The sequence below is a fragment of the Telopea speciosissima genome, chromosome 10, assembly GCF_018873765.1.
Source record: "Telopea speciosissima isolate NSW1024214 ecotype Mountain lineage chromosome 10, Tspe_v1, whole genome shotgun sequence".
NCBI classification, from domain to species: Eukaryota; Viridiplantae; Streptophyta; class Magnoliopsida; order Proteales; family Proteaceae; genus Telopea; species Telopea speciosissima.
Genome location: NC_057925.1, coordinates 26,861,441 through 26,875,814, shown reverse-complemented (window position 1 = coordinate 26,875,814; position 14,374 = coordinate 26,861,441).

The following is a 14,374-nucleotide window of genomic DNA, read 5'->3' as shown; positions in this document are numbered from 1 at the left end:
GGTGCAAGGGAACAAGTCGGTATTAGAATATCAACAGTGTTTCAAAGGTCTGTTCCATTTTGCTCCAGAGCATTTGAAAGGAGAAGTTAGTAAGGCCAAGAAATTTGAGAAGGGACTTGAGACCAAGATTGGGTCAGTTTTGTCGATAATGGATATCCGATAATATGCCCAAATGGTTGATAAGGCGAAGACAATGGAGGATAGATTTAAAGAAAAGGAGAAAGAGAAGGTTGTGATGTCGTCTGGGCTAAACAAAAGGCCAAACAATTTCCAAACCTATGGCTGGCCAAATAAGGTTTACCGAGGAACAAGCTCAGGCCCTACTTCGACTCTATATCGTAGGCCGATCATGGGACAGAATCCATTCCTCTCCATATTCAGTCGACCTGCTCAACCTGCTACGAGTCAAACGACGATAGCAGCTTCGCCAGCCCAACCAGCAGCAAGTCAAGCGAGCAAAGTCATAATACCTGGAGCCCCACCCTTCAAATGCTATTTATGCGGCAAGGAAGGGCATATGGCCAGAGACTGTAAGACGCGTGGTTACGGCAACACCTTGCCAAATCAAGCCTACGCCAGGCCATTTCAGCCACGAGACAATCGGATGCAAGGGAAGGTGTACGCTCTAACTAATGAAAAAGCTGAGGCAAACCCTGACGTAATGATAGGTATGTTGCTAAACGCTACTTAACTAGGGAATAATTGGTTTATATCATATAACCTAAATCGCCTACAAACCCTAGGTACCCTAAATGTCTCAGCCACACACGTGGTGTTATTTGACTCGGGCGCAACCTACTCTTTCGTCTCCTCAAACTTTGCAAGTAAGATGAAAGACCAACCAAGGGACATTGGGCATGAGCTAGTAGTCAGCACGCCAACAGGAAGCGTCGTAAGTTTGAAGGAGGTTTACGACCCCTGTCAAGTCAAAATTTGTGGGAAGAAGTTAACCGCTCGGTTGATAAAAATGGAAATAAATGATTTTGACGTAATACTAGGCATGGATTGGTTATCTGCCTATGGTGCAAACGTCTTATGTGCGGAGAAAAATATAGGGTTTAAATTGGAAGATGGATCAGAGTTCACCTACCAAAGTGAACCAAGAAGACTAGAAGGGTAACGTTTTCCGCACTCCAAGCACAGAAGCTACTAGAAGAAGGATGCCAAGGCTTTTTGGCCACCATGATAGACACGAAGGCGAAGGTAAAACTCTTGGAAGAACTCCACATCGTCAGTGACTTTCCTGATGTATTTTCCAGAAGATCTGACTCAGCTGCCATCGAACCACGATATAGAGTTTGCGATCAATCTGATTCCTGGTGCAGCACCGGTATCTAAAGCACCCTATCTAATGGCACCCATTGAATTGAAAGAATTGCAGGCACAACTTCAAGACCTGCAAAAGAAAGGATTTATTTGACCCAGTGTGTCACCCTGGGGAGCACCCGTACTGTTCGTGAAGAAAAAGGATGGAAGCATGCGGCTGTGTATCGACTACCGTGAATTGAATAAGATGACAATTAAGAATCGATATCCGTTGCCACGTATTGATGACCTTTTTGATCAGCTACAAGGAGCAAGAGTTTTCTCTAAGATTGATCTTAGGTCAGGATACCATCAACTAAAGATCAAGAGTGGTAACATCCATAAAACCGCATTCCGAACTCGATATGGACATTATGAATTTTTGGTATTATCGTTCAGACTAACCAACGCCCCGACAGCATTCATGGATATGATGAATAGAGTGTTCCATGACGTGCTAGATAAGTTTGTCATAGTGTTTATTGACGACATCCTGGGATACTCCAAGAGTGAGGACGAGCACTCGTGACATCTTACATTTGTGTTGTAGCGGCTGCGAGAACACCAGCTTTATGCCAAGTTCAGTAAGTGTGAATTTTGGCTCAACCAAATTGAATTCCTGGGACATATTGTCACCAAAGACGGCATCAAAGTAGACCCCGGCAAGGTGAAAGCGGTGCTAGAATGGGAAACTCCAAAAAATGCCACGGAGATCCAAAATTTCTTAGGTTTGGCTGGGTATTACCGTCGATTTATTGAAAATTTCTTGCATATTTTGGTGCCCATGACGAAACTCACCAAGAAGGGCACCAAATTTGAATGGAATGAGGCATGCGAGAAGAGTTTTCAAGATTCCAGATGGAACTGGGGGAATGGTAGTATATACGTATGCATCTAGAGTCGGCCTAGGTGGTGTCTTGATGCAGAGAGGAAAAGTGGTCACATATGCCCCTAGGCAGTTAAAGGAGCACGAGAAGAACTACCCCACACATGACTTAGAATTGGCAATGGTAGTCTTCGCGTTGAAAATTTGGTGACACTATCTCTACGATGAATAGAGTAAAATCTTCAGCGATCACAAAAGCCTGAAGTATTTCTTCACCCAAAAGGAATTGAACATGAGACAGAGGTGGTGGCTGGAGTTGGTAAAGGATTATGACTGTGAAATCCAGTACCACCCTGGCAAGGCCAATGTTATGGCAGATGCGTTAAGCAGAAAATCTCAGACTGCGTCTCTCGCATCCTTGGTCGTGAGAGAACAACTAATAGAGGAAGCTCGGAGATTTGATTTGGAGCTCGTGATCGGAGAAGCGGCTATACAATTAGTAGCAATGGATCTGCAGCCATCGATACGAGAGGAAATAATTGTGAAGCAAGCATTGGACCCCTAGCTAGCCAAAATTATATTAGAAATTCAACAAGGTATCCACAAAGACCCGAATTTTTCATTGGCCCAAGATGGAGCATTGAAGTTTCACGATAGATTGTGCATGCCAGATGACTATGATGTTCAAGACCGAATTTTGAAAGAGGCGCACAGCTCACCCTATACTATCCACCCGGGAAGTACAAAGATGTACAAAGACCTAAAGAAATATTACTGGTGGATTGGAATGAAGCGGACCATAGCAATCTACGTGTCTAAGTGCCTCACCTGCCAACAAATAAAAGCAGAGAGACACCGACCATATGGGTTACTGCAGCCACTCCCCATACCTGAGTGGAAGTGGGAAAGAATCACTATGGATTTTGTAACAAATCTGCCCAACACCAGGAAGGGCATGAATGCAATTTGGGTAATCGTGGACTGACTAACAAAGGCAGCTCACTTCTTACCGATTAAGATAAGTTATCCGATGGAGAAGCTTGCCCAGGTTTACATTGACAACATAGTCCGCTTATATGGCGTGCCTATCAATATTGTGTCTGACAGAGATCCTCGACTTCAAGGTTTTGGAGAAGTTTACAAAAGGCATTGGGATCTCAATTGAACCTTAGTATAGCTTTCCATCCGCAGACTCTGGAGGACATGCTCCGAGCCTATGTTTTGGAAATGAATGAAAGTTGGGATGCCCATTTACCTTTGGTGGAATTCGCATACAACAATAGCTATCACTCCACCATTGGCATGGCACCATTCGAAGCACTTTATGGCAGGAAGTGTTGAACTCCGCTCTACTGGGATGAAGTTAGTGAGCGAAAGTATCTCAGACCTGAAATGATACAATCGACCTGTGATAAAGTGGATGTCATAAGAGAGAAGATCATGGCAGCCCAGTTGAGACAGAAGAGTTATGCGGATAACCGGAGGAAGGATATTGAATTTGAGGTCGAAGAAGAAGTATTCCTTCGTGCGTCTCCAATTAAAGGATTACTACGTTTCAACAAGAAGGGCAAGTTGAGCCCAAGATTCATTGGTCCTTATGAGAAACTCAATAGAGTGGGACCCGTAGCATACAGACTGGCGCTACCACCATCTTTATCGGGTATCCACGATGTTTTTCATGTGTCAATGCTGAGAAAATACATAAACAATCCGACACATGTATTATCAAATGAACCTGAACAGTTGGACGTGGATATGACTTATGAAGAACACCCCACGGAGATACTGGATAGAAAAGAACATAACCTCCGAAACCGCACCATCACTTTCGTGAAAGTTTGATGGGGAAATAACCCAGTGGAAGAAGCTTCGTGGGAACGTGAGGAAGAAATGAAGGAGAAGTATCCTCAACTTTTTGGATTACTAGGTAAGCAAATTTCAAGGATGAAATTTTTGTAAGGTGGGGAGAAATGTCAAACCCTGCCCTCTGACTGGCTGGAATCTGACTGAAATGCAGGAACCTCTAATCAGGCAATCAGATTCACTATGGAGCATCGCTCCAGTGATATGGATCAATGAGGAAACTCAGTGCATGTCCTCCTATACACCTGTGAGAAGATGGATAGCAGACCCCTGCTCTTGTACAGCTCACAGCCTGATGTATGACTTGGATCCCAAGTAATCTCTCTCCTCCTTCAAGTGGTGGGACCCGCCTCTAAAAAATCATGTAAAAACCCATGGTGGGCATGTGGGGACAATACCCTAACCCAGGGTCAAACCCCTGTGCATTTCCCCTTTGAATTCTGTTGCAGGAATTCTCTGGGCGTCTGCAGCAAGAACGCCCAGAGACATCGCCCAGTGGCTGATTTTGCATATATTTAATTATTATAATTATGGGGACCACCCAACTTGACCATGGACACTCTCCACTGATAGAGGGGACTCTAAGGGACCACCTCATATCCTTGGTTCAGTGTGGACCCCACCAGAGAGCCCTGAACTGGATAGAATCAGTTCCAAAAATCAGTTTTTAAAAGAGGGGACTGTTGCCAAACAGGCCTTAGTTGGCTTTTGGCTATAAATAAGAGGCCTTGGGTTCATTTTAGAACCCTTGGCAAATCTGAATCCGAGAAAGAGAGAAAAGAAGAAGAAGGAGAAGGAGGAAGAAGGAAGGAAGGTGCGAGGTGTGCCATCACCCATAGGGACTGATTCGAGCTCCCTCAGCCATATTCAGGTATAAAAATCCATTGTATACCTGCTGTTCATGATCTCCTTCCTTTGCATGCTATGTTTTGCAATCCTGGGCAGCCCAGACAAGCTAGGGTCTGCCCAGTTTTGGTCCAGATCAGCCATGCAGACCTTGTGCATGGCAAATCGAGATTTTTATTGAAAAAGAAAATTCAGATATGTTTGCCGCTTGGCGAAATCTAGTTGTGCATGGTTGCACTGCCGATCCCCTTAAGCTTGGATGAAGCCCATCGCAAGCCAGGGCTGCAGAGACCAAACCCTAGGTGGTTACAGCCCGAAACCTTGTTATACATCCATTTCCAACCTTGCATGTGGCTGAATCCCAAGTTCTCAGATTTGCAAAACCCTGAACACTATTCACCAGGGTTATTTGGGCAGCCACAATCAGCCTGACTGGAACCCTAATGATGAAATCGATTGGACCATGATGTAGACCATTGCAAGGGCTACCCAGATCCCTAAGCATGTAGAGGATCAAGTGTGAGACCAGCCCTGTAAAAGCCCAGCCTTGGAAACTCAGCCTGAGTCGATTCTACAGGCACTGGGCGATGCAGACATCGCCCAAAGCCAATGCCCAGTGAAGGAATATATCTTTTGATATAAAAGGGAAGAACTATAATTTCCTGTGGGTAATGATCCTTGGATACTGTGGGATGTGGGAACTGACAAAAATGACCTTCCCCACATCTGTCCATAGGTGAAAATAGGATCGGAACACCGAAAGGTGCAAATATCGGAACACCAAAAGGTGCATAGATACAAAACACCTATATGGTGCATGAGGGAAGAAACGGTTTGTTTACCAGGATAACCACAGAGGGCTGGTCAGGCTGACCTAGGAAGGGATGCTGGAGCCGACTAGTTTTCTCCGACAACCCCATGAGTATATTGCGGGAAGAGGTAACCAAGCCTACACCAGGGATGCATGCATTGGGATTGTAGTAGCACAAACCAGACTTAGTTGTAATGATAGGTGGCTAATAATAAAACTGGACTTGCATATCATGTAAATCATATGAATTGTGGATTGTGATTGCATATGCATACATGATGGATGTTATTTGCTCACGAGCTCGGTGGGGCTCACACTCTGTTATATGTTGCTTTGTTCTTAGATGATCTTGCAGGTGGATGCCGCTGTGGCATGGTGAGCTTTCTCGAGGAGGAGAGTCCTGGTGTGTATGATGATGTTGGAATGGACCTCGATGGAGGTCATACCGATTCTACGTACTTTCTCGGTGGTCGTGGATGAAGACCGTTGAGGAGTGCTTCTGATGTTTGGTGTTGGAAACTCCTTTTTGTTTTGTTAGGAGGTTTCCTATTTTTGGCCGTGGATCGGTTTTAGTTACTGCTTTTGTTTTTCTTTCTTTCTTTTGTGGTTGGGTACCCTAACCCTGTATATAATCATATATGTAGTGTTGTACTTATCAGCTTATGTTTTCCTTCGTTGTGGGTTGTGTGTGCTGGAAAATGTAACAAACAAGTTTCTACATGTATATATTATCACCATTTCCCGTATCGCTATGCTTCCGGTTATTTGTTTAACTTGTAGATGTTCTGCATTACTCTGATCTTACTTGTGGTTAAGATGTGGATGTTGGTTCATGAATGTAAGCACTGCTTCTAGATCCATGGGATTTGGCGGATTGCCGTCATGCAATTCGGGTCACCTATCCAATCCTCCCAGGGGGTGGTTTGGGGTGTGATAGTCCGTTCATAGAATTTTAACAAAACAGAGCCACGAGTTTTTAAAACTCACTTTTGGCTCCAAAGAGAGGGACACGACCATGGGAGAGAAACCGCTCCAAGGAATTTTACCCAAGTCTTCTTGCCCTATTTTGATTGGTTTTTTGGTGATTCCAAGCCTCAAGGTTCATCTCCTCACACTCTAAAGGTATGATTCTCTTCCCATTTCTCTTTTCCATTCTTTCTCCTCTCCATTTGTGAGGTTGTTGCTTGTGTCTCTTCATATTCCTTTCCTTTTCTTCTTGGATTTGATATAGGTAATCCTAGGTTGTGATTGAGTTTGATTTTGTTTACATTTTCATGGCTATGTACACCAAGACCATACCCAAAATCGATTTGAGGCTAAGGTTTTTGGGTTTGAATCAAGCCCTATTCATCGATGGCACTATGTTGATGAATCCTTGTATGATTATTGCATCTCTTATAAATTTTCAAGTCTTTGCAAGCATTTTAGAGATTGTTGCTATGGTTGCCATATGTAGTTGGATTACTTGGATTTGTTCTAGGTTTTTGATTTGGGTAAATCCTCAATTCCTAAATACTTTGGGAAAACTCTTCAAGTTCATGTTTAATCCAATGTATGCATCTCAATTTCATAGATATTATCCCATTGTCTTATCCTCAAGCATATTCTCTTATTTACATGTTGGTTGACAAAATCCTTGGAATCTATCCTCTATTCTTCAAATAATTCATTCCCTTGATGTATCCTCAAATGCATCTCTTATTTATGGGATTATTTGCAAAATTCTTGGTGTTTATCCCCTTTTTCCTCAAACAATTAGTTTTTGTCTCTTGTTGGGGTATTTCACTCAATTACTTACTTATTTGGTGTTGATTGGGATGTAAAATAGTCAAAACACATATATCTATTTTTCTTTTATATTGATCTCATTCTTCTCAACATATTTCCAATGGTATCCATGTCTTATTTTCTCATTGAGTACTCTTTTACTCTACAATCTCCATCTTATATAGGCATTTCACTTCTATAATTCTATTTGCCAATCAAATGTCATTATTCCAATGTGGCTTACATCTATTGTCTTCTCTGGTGCCTTGTGTGTAGGTAACTAGCCATGGCCCCTAAAAGAAAGAGGGACATTGCCATCATGCCTTCCATCCCCACTATCTACAATGTAAATCGGTTCACTTTGGAAAAGACTGAGGGGATCTTCTGAGAGCACTTTTTTAACAGGAAAATTCTAGTAGAGAGGGATGTGACAGTAGAGGAGCTTCTGGCATACACGATAGGTGCCCAATTTGACAGGTTGAGGTGGACTGGCATGCAATCCCAGCCATAGCTCTACTACCCCACCTTGGTTAGGGAATTCTACTCAAATCTGGTACTAGTCAAAGAGGACGACGATGAGTACAGGCTGACTTCCTATGTGAAGGGAGTTGTCATCGGTTTTACTACAGCGGAGTTAGGGATTCTCCTTGATGTATCCTCAAAGGGTGAGAGAGTATACTATCCTCCAGGCAACCATCCAGATAAGTGCTTGCATCCAGATGGGAAATGGAAGTTGTTCAAGGTCCTCTCCAATGACAGGTTCGAGGAGAACGAGGATCTTTCCCAATTCCCTCCTTCGCAGCGAGTTCTCATATTCATTGCCAAGACTAATCTGGCTCCTTCTAAGGCACACAGTACTTAGCCTCCTCTGTTGTCTGTAGTTCTAGCTCATTCCTTGTACACTGGCCAGCCTATTTGCCTACCTCATGTGGTCATGCAGCACATGGCTCATGCGATGCTGAATCCTACCCGCAACAACATCCTGCCCTATGGTAGACAGCTTACCCATATCTTTCTATACTTTAGGGTTGACCTTGACCGTGAACCCAAGGAATCAAGCACTGAGGGGTCCATTGGATTTAACGCCTTGCAAAAGATGGGATTGTATTATGATTATGACAGTGCTGGGGAGCAAGTTAAGTACGGGGAGGGTAGAGGGGCAATAGATGATGAGGATGACAATGATGATGATATTGAGTTCATGGGCTCCGGGCCATTCACTGTAGGGACTTTAGGTGCACCAGGAGGAGGTAGTGATATTCTGACGGCCATCAGGCGGCTGAACTTGAGAGTGGTGGATTGCTTCGATGAGGTCAAGAAGCAACTCTCCGACCAGACTGGACGCCTAGAGGGTATAGAGAGAGGGATGGATGACATCAATACCTTCCTTGGTGGCGGTGGTGGCGGTGGTGCCGATGATTAGCCTAGCTCTTTTCCAGCAATTCTAAAGTTATTTTGGATCAGTTCTTTTGATTTCTCGTCTTTGATGGACAATTGTGGAACTATTTTCTCTTTTTAGCTTTTCCTTTAATTTTCTTACATTTTCTCTTTTTCTTTCTTTTGTTCAGTAGTTTGGGAACTTTTTTGGGAACTCTTGATTATGGTGAACTTGTATATTCTGATCTTGGATAGATTGAATCAAGTGTTTGAGTTGGAACAGGTGAAATCTTGTGTTTTGGGTTGAAAAGAGCACAGTTATGCCCAAGCAGGAATTTGGAACAATGTGAGGGTTGAATTTGTATATCTTTGATTAGACAGGAAGAATCATATGTTTTTAGTTGGAGTCGATAAATCAAGAATGTTGAATTGTGAGGGACATGGCTGCCTTCAAGAAAGATTTAGGACAATTGGAAGTTGTAATTAATCTTATATATATATATATATATATATATATATATATATCTTTATGTTTACTTAATTCTCACTTGTTCGAATCATTGTTGATAATTGTGGGTTGGTTATATTCAATTTATATTTGATTATTGTGTATCATCATACATAACTGCTCTTCTATTACTTACTCGAAACCCAACAAATTATAATTATAGCTATTATTTGACAACCTTTTTCCAAGCCCTAGTTCCATGTTGCCTATTATCTTCTAAGTTCTTATTTCACCACAATCAGTCTTCTCCTATGTTTGCACACAATCATTTGTGTTCTTGAGATTTTTAATTTAGAACCTAATTTGTGGAGAGTAAATCAAGAGGTTACGCTGGACTGTGGTCGGTGCAGAGCATCATTGCTCTGATACCGTTCTATCATGCCCCCATCCCGATGTAAGATATTTTACCACATAGGGGGTGACTGGGACAACACACATCATCCCAATACCTACTAGGATCACAGATACAGTGTCTTGAGTCACAGTCCACCCTATCATCATTCGTGGTGACAGCAAGGAACGCACCCAAATAGAATAAATCGTTCCAATCACAGAGTTAGCGGAAGCGAAATTAAATCAAACATGTGAAATTATAGAGCATCAGTTCTCTAATGATAACACATATTATAATTTTCATAAATGTAACCATTTAATCTCTCTTATAATTAAACATACAGTTTATACATGATTGTGGATGAGCACAGAATTTAAATAATAAATAATCGCCACAAGGGCACCATTCTTGGGTGTATATTTACATCCAAGTCACAGCCATCGGCTCCACTTGATTCACATCCAACGGTGCTCGTCAAGAGGTTACCTGCATATCAACTAAAAAGGGGCTGTGCAAAGGGGTTAGCTACACCAGCTAGTGAGGGAGCAAAGGGGAATGCACACATATACACATAAACAATTTCAATATCAGAATGATGCATGCTAATGTTAGATTCATTTTTCACCTAGCACACAAATTCTATCAGTCAAGTGTATGCTACTGTGATAACTCGGGAGACACTAAGGGTCACTTAACTTATCGCCCCAATGAAACTTCAATTATCACACTGGAGCCTACGCCAGTAGAAACCATCCGGTCACCCAGTGCCAGACCTCGACAGCCATCACTACCCCTGTCCTGGCCTCTCCCACCTCCACAGACCACAAGTGCTCAGACTATCCAACACATAAACCCTTGTTGGCAAGGGTCATGGCATAAAGGAATAAGCATCCTAGCCACAAATATACTATATGCAAATCCTAACGTCCCGATAGGTATTTCGGGTGCATCAACGTCCCATTCCATCTAGTACCCGGGCACCAGCATGGCATGGCACATACAGATCAGGATGGCATATAATAATTTTCATGATTAAATAAATTAGAGTTTCGGCACCGTAGCCCGATACAATGGTGAGAATAATATCACATTCATAATGGTTCACATTTGAATAATAATACAATGCACAAAATGCTTATATTTATATAATTCAAACCCAATAAAGTCACCCAAAACCCACTCACTGAACACAAGTATCACCCGGCGTGGTTGATATGAATCTCACCGGTGCACCAGCTATCCATCGAGTTGGATAGCCTAAACATACAAAAGCAATCATTAAAGCATGTATAGAAGGGTCCTATGCTAGGCCCCCAAGGTTAAAATCAAGTTTCAACCAAGACAGCACGAGCTGTCTCATGGGCGGTTGCAATAGGGTGAATCCGTCCCTGACTCCGTTCAGGCCAAAAGGTAAAAAGAGAGGGAGCGGATCCACGAACGGAACTTCTTACTTGGATCCGATCGAGCATCCGTTCGAATGCTGAGACACACCTGAAAGCGAGCGGATCAACGGATGGATGTGCTATCTCAGTCCGCCTCTGCATCCGATTGATCCCTGAGAAATACCCAAGAGTGAATTGAGCCACAGGTGGATACAACAGAGTGAATCCGTTCCTTCATCTGTCCAGGTCATTTCACAGGGATTATACTGGGTGGACTGATGGATGGTACCACAATTGGTGGATCCAATCATGTGTTCGCCGATAATCTTTTCCGAGATTTCAGAGGGCTTCTTGTCCAGCTTGAAGCTTGGAGTGCCCCAAGCTCTCAGGGTCATGGGGGGGTGTCTAAGCCTCCCTAGGGTCACTAGATCCTAGGCTCACCTCTTGGATCCAAGATCCTATAAGGGTTTGGTCTCAATTTGGTCCAAGGGTTGGGTTTCAAGGTTCAAAATCAAAGGTAAGCAGCAATGGCTGCAAAGCAACTCATGGGAACCATTACCAGAGCTAGGTTAGCAACATTTGAGCTCCAATCAAGGACCAAGCATCACCTTGAGTCCCAAATGGAACCCTAGGTTAGCCCTAACTCAAGGAAATCTACAAAATGAAAATGAGAATGGAGAAGTACCAAGCTTGAGGTCTTACATTGGTGAGCTTCCTCCTTCCAACGATCCTCTCCATCTCTTCTCCTTCACCTTCTTCTTCTCCCTTTGTCCAAACAGCAAGAGGAGGAGATGTGGGGCAGCCAGCCATCTTGGCATGGCCTCCATCTTCTTCCCTTCCCCTCCTATTCCCCTCCTACTTCTACTTCTTCTTCTTCCTGCTTCCTTCTCCTTCTCCTTCTTCTCTTGTCTCTTCTCCTCCACGGTTTACTTGGGAGGGGGAGAGATAAGGGAATAAAGGATTCTCTTATCCTTAAATGTAGGAAAGGGGCCCTAGGCCTTGTTTGGTTAGTTGTCCCCAAACACAATTAACCCTTTGGGTCTTAGGGCATGTTTGGTCCATGTCATAACCATTAGGTCCATTTAGTTAATTAGGACATGTTTGGGTGCACCCTAAGTCCATAGGACTTATATGTCCACTAAGGCTTGTTTGGTTTAAGTTAGGGTATATAAAACCCATTAACTTAAGTTAGGCCTTGTGGGCCCACTTTCATAACCCATCTAACCAATTAATGGTAAGGGTAAGGGTCCATATGGTCCAAAGGTCCAATTAGGGTGTCCAGGACACGGGGTTGTGGGTCCCGCAGGAAAAATTACCAAAAAGACAGGTAACAGCACGGGCGGATCCTCAAGCGGATTCAGTTCGAGTGAGTCCGTTCATGACTCCGGTGCTGCTGTTAGAGCCCAAACTTCAAGGAAAGTTGCGGGGCTTTGACCCGTACTTCCAGGACTTCGAGGGGATAGTTATAATAATATTTTAAGTTCAAGGTCATTAATGTTGATCATTGCCACCTAGGCATTACCCTTTGGTGAAGGTCTAAATTGCCCCGGGGTATAAGGGGATATTTCGGGTGCGGGTGTAACAAAAGCTATTTGCTCGGTTGGGTACCCGTCTTCAAGTAAGATGGTATCATAGGCTAATCAGAGAGGGTTGGTCGGACTGACCTTGGGAAGAGATGCTGGAGCCGACTGGTTTTCTCCGACAACTCAATCGGTGTATCGCGGGAAGGGGTTAAAGGCCTGAACCAGGGATACATGTATTGGGGATTGTAGTAGTGCTATACCTGCCTTAGTTTTGTCTGTTAGGTGGCTTAATAATAACAATGAATATCATTCATATAGGCTCATAGTTGTGCTTGCATGTGTACGCATGGTTTATATTTCATTCATGGGCTCGGTGGAGTTCACACTCTTGTATATATTCTTTTTTAGGTGATTCTACAGGAATTGGTTTGCTAATGGACGATGAAGCTATTGATGGAACTGTAGATCTTCCTCATGTTGTTGATCTACGGTAATTTTGTTATTATTTGAATTTTTCTCTTTCAAGAAATGTAATTTTCCATGATAATGTATTTTTTGAACATAAATGGATATATATATATATATATATGGTATAACATAGGTATTTAGGGTTTTATTATAAATGATATAAATCATCTATGGGTAGTTCGATCTTCCGTTGCACTCTGATATTCATTTACTTCATTGTGTGGTTTGTGACATGTAAGTATTGCTTCTGGATCCTTGGGATTGGCGGATGTCGTAGGATATTCGAGTCACTTGCCTAAATCCTCTCAGGAAGTGGTTTGGGGCGTGATAGTGATCCCTAGGATAGTGGTTGAACGTTCACCAGGCAATGGAGGAAAACTTTGTTCTTTTACATATTCACCAATTAAAAAAAACCCTTATTTGTTAGGATCATAATCTACCAAATTTTTTTTTTTCCAATTTATCAATTAGATTGATTAAGATATTTAAAAAATATATATAATTTAATCTCATTCTTTATTCGGCCTGAAATACTTAGATTTGATTTAACGGTTTTAGTAATAAAACCAAATCAAACTAAGAAAAGATTACTTATCGGAGAAAAAAAAAAAAAAAAAAAAACTAAGAAAAGATTCTACCTTTTGAAACCAAAACCAAATAGCTTTCGTTTCGATTCGATTATTCGATTTAGTTTTAAATGACCGGTTTCAATTTCGATTCCAAATTGACACCTTTTGTTGAGTTGTCTATGGTGCGTAGGACGCCTAATGCGGATACTTAGTGTACATTTGGTAAATGTCTGAACGCCGTTCAGAACGCCTTTTTCGTTCTTTTAGAACAAAAAAGGGGATTTCACGTTTGGCTTGTCGATTCGTTCTTTTGTTCTTTAAGAACAAATCGGAGGAAATCTTTACCAAAAGAACGTTTTTTACAGACCGACTTGGAGATGGTCTGCAAAGAACAAAGAACGCAAGCATCGCGATTGTCGATCAAAATCGAGCAACCCTCGAAGACAACCACAAACCCAAAACGCAGTTTACTCCAAAGGCCAGATCTAGGGAAAGGAAGAGGAGGAGGAGACGAACTTGCAGGTCGATCTCCTCTCTCTCTCTCGCTCTCGATCCCTCTCTCTCTCTCGCTTCGTCTCTCTGCTCTCTCTACCTTTCACTCTCCCGGTCTCGTTCTCTCTCTCTCTCTCGGTCGTTTGTTGGAATGGAGATCTGGCTCTGATTTTTTCTCCTTATCTCAGGATTTGGAGCAACAACTTGAAGGATTCTGCTACAGTGATCCTCTCTAGCACGACCCTCTCTGCAAGTGAAGTGCGAAGGTGACTCTCTTTCTCTCTCCCTCTCTCTGTAAGGTAT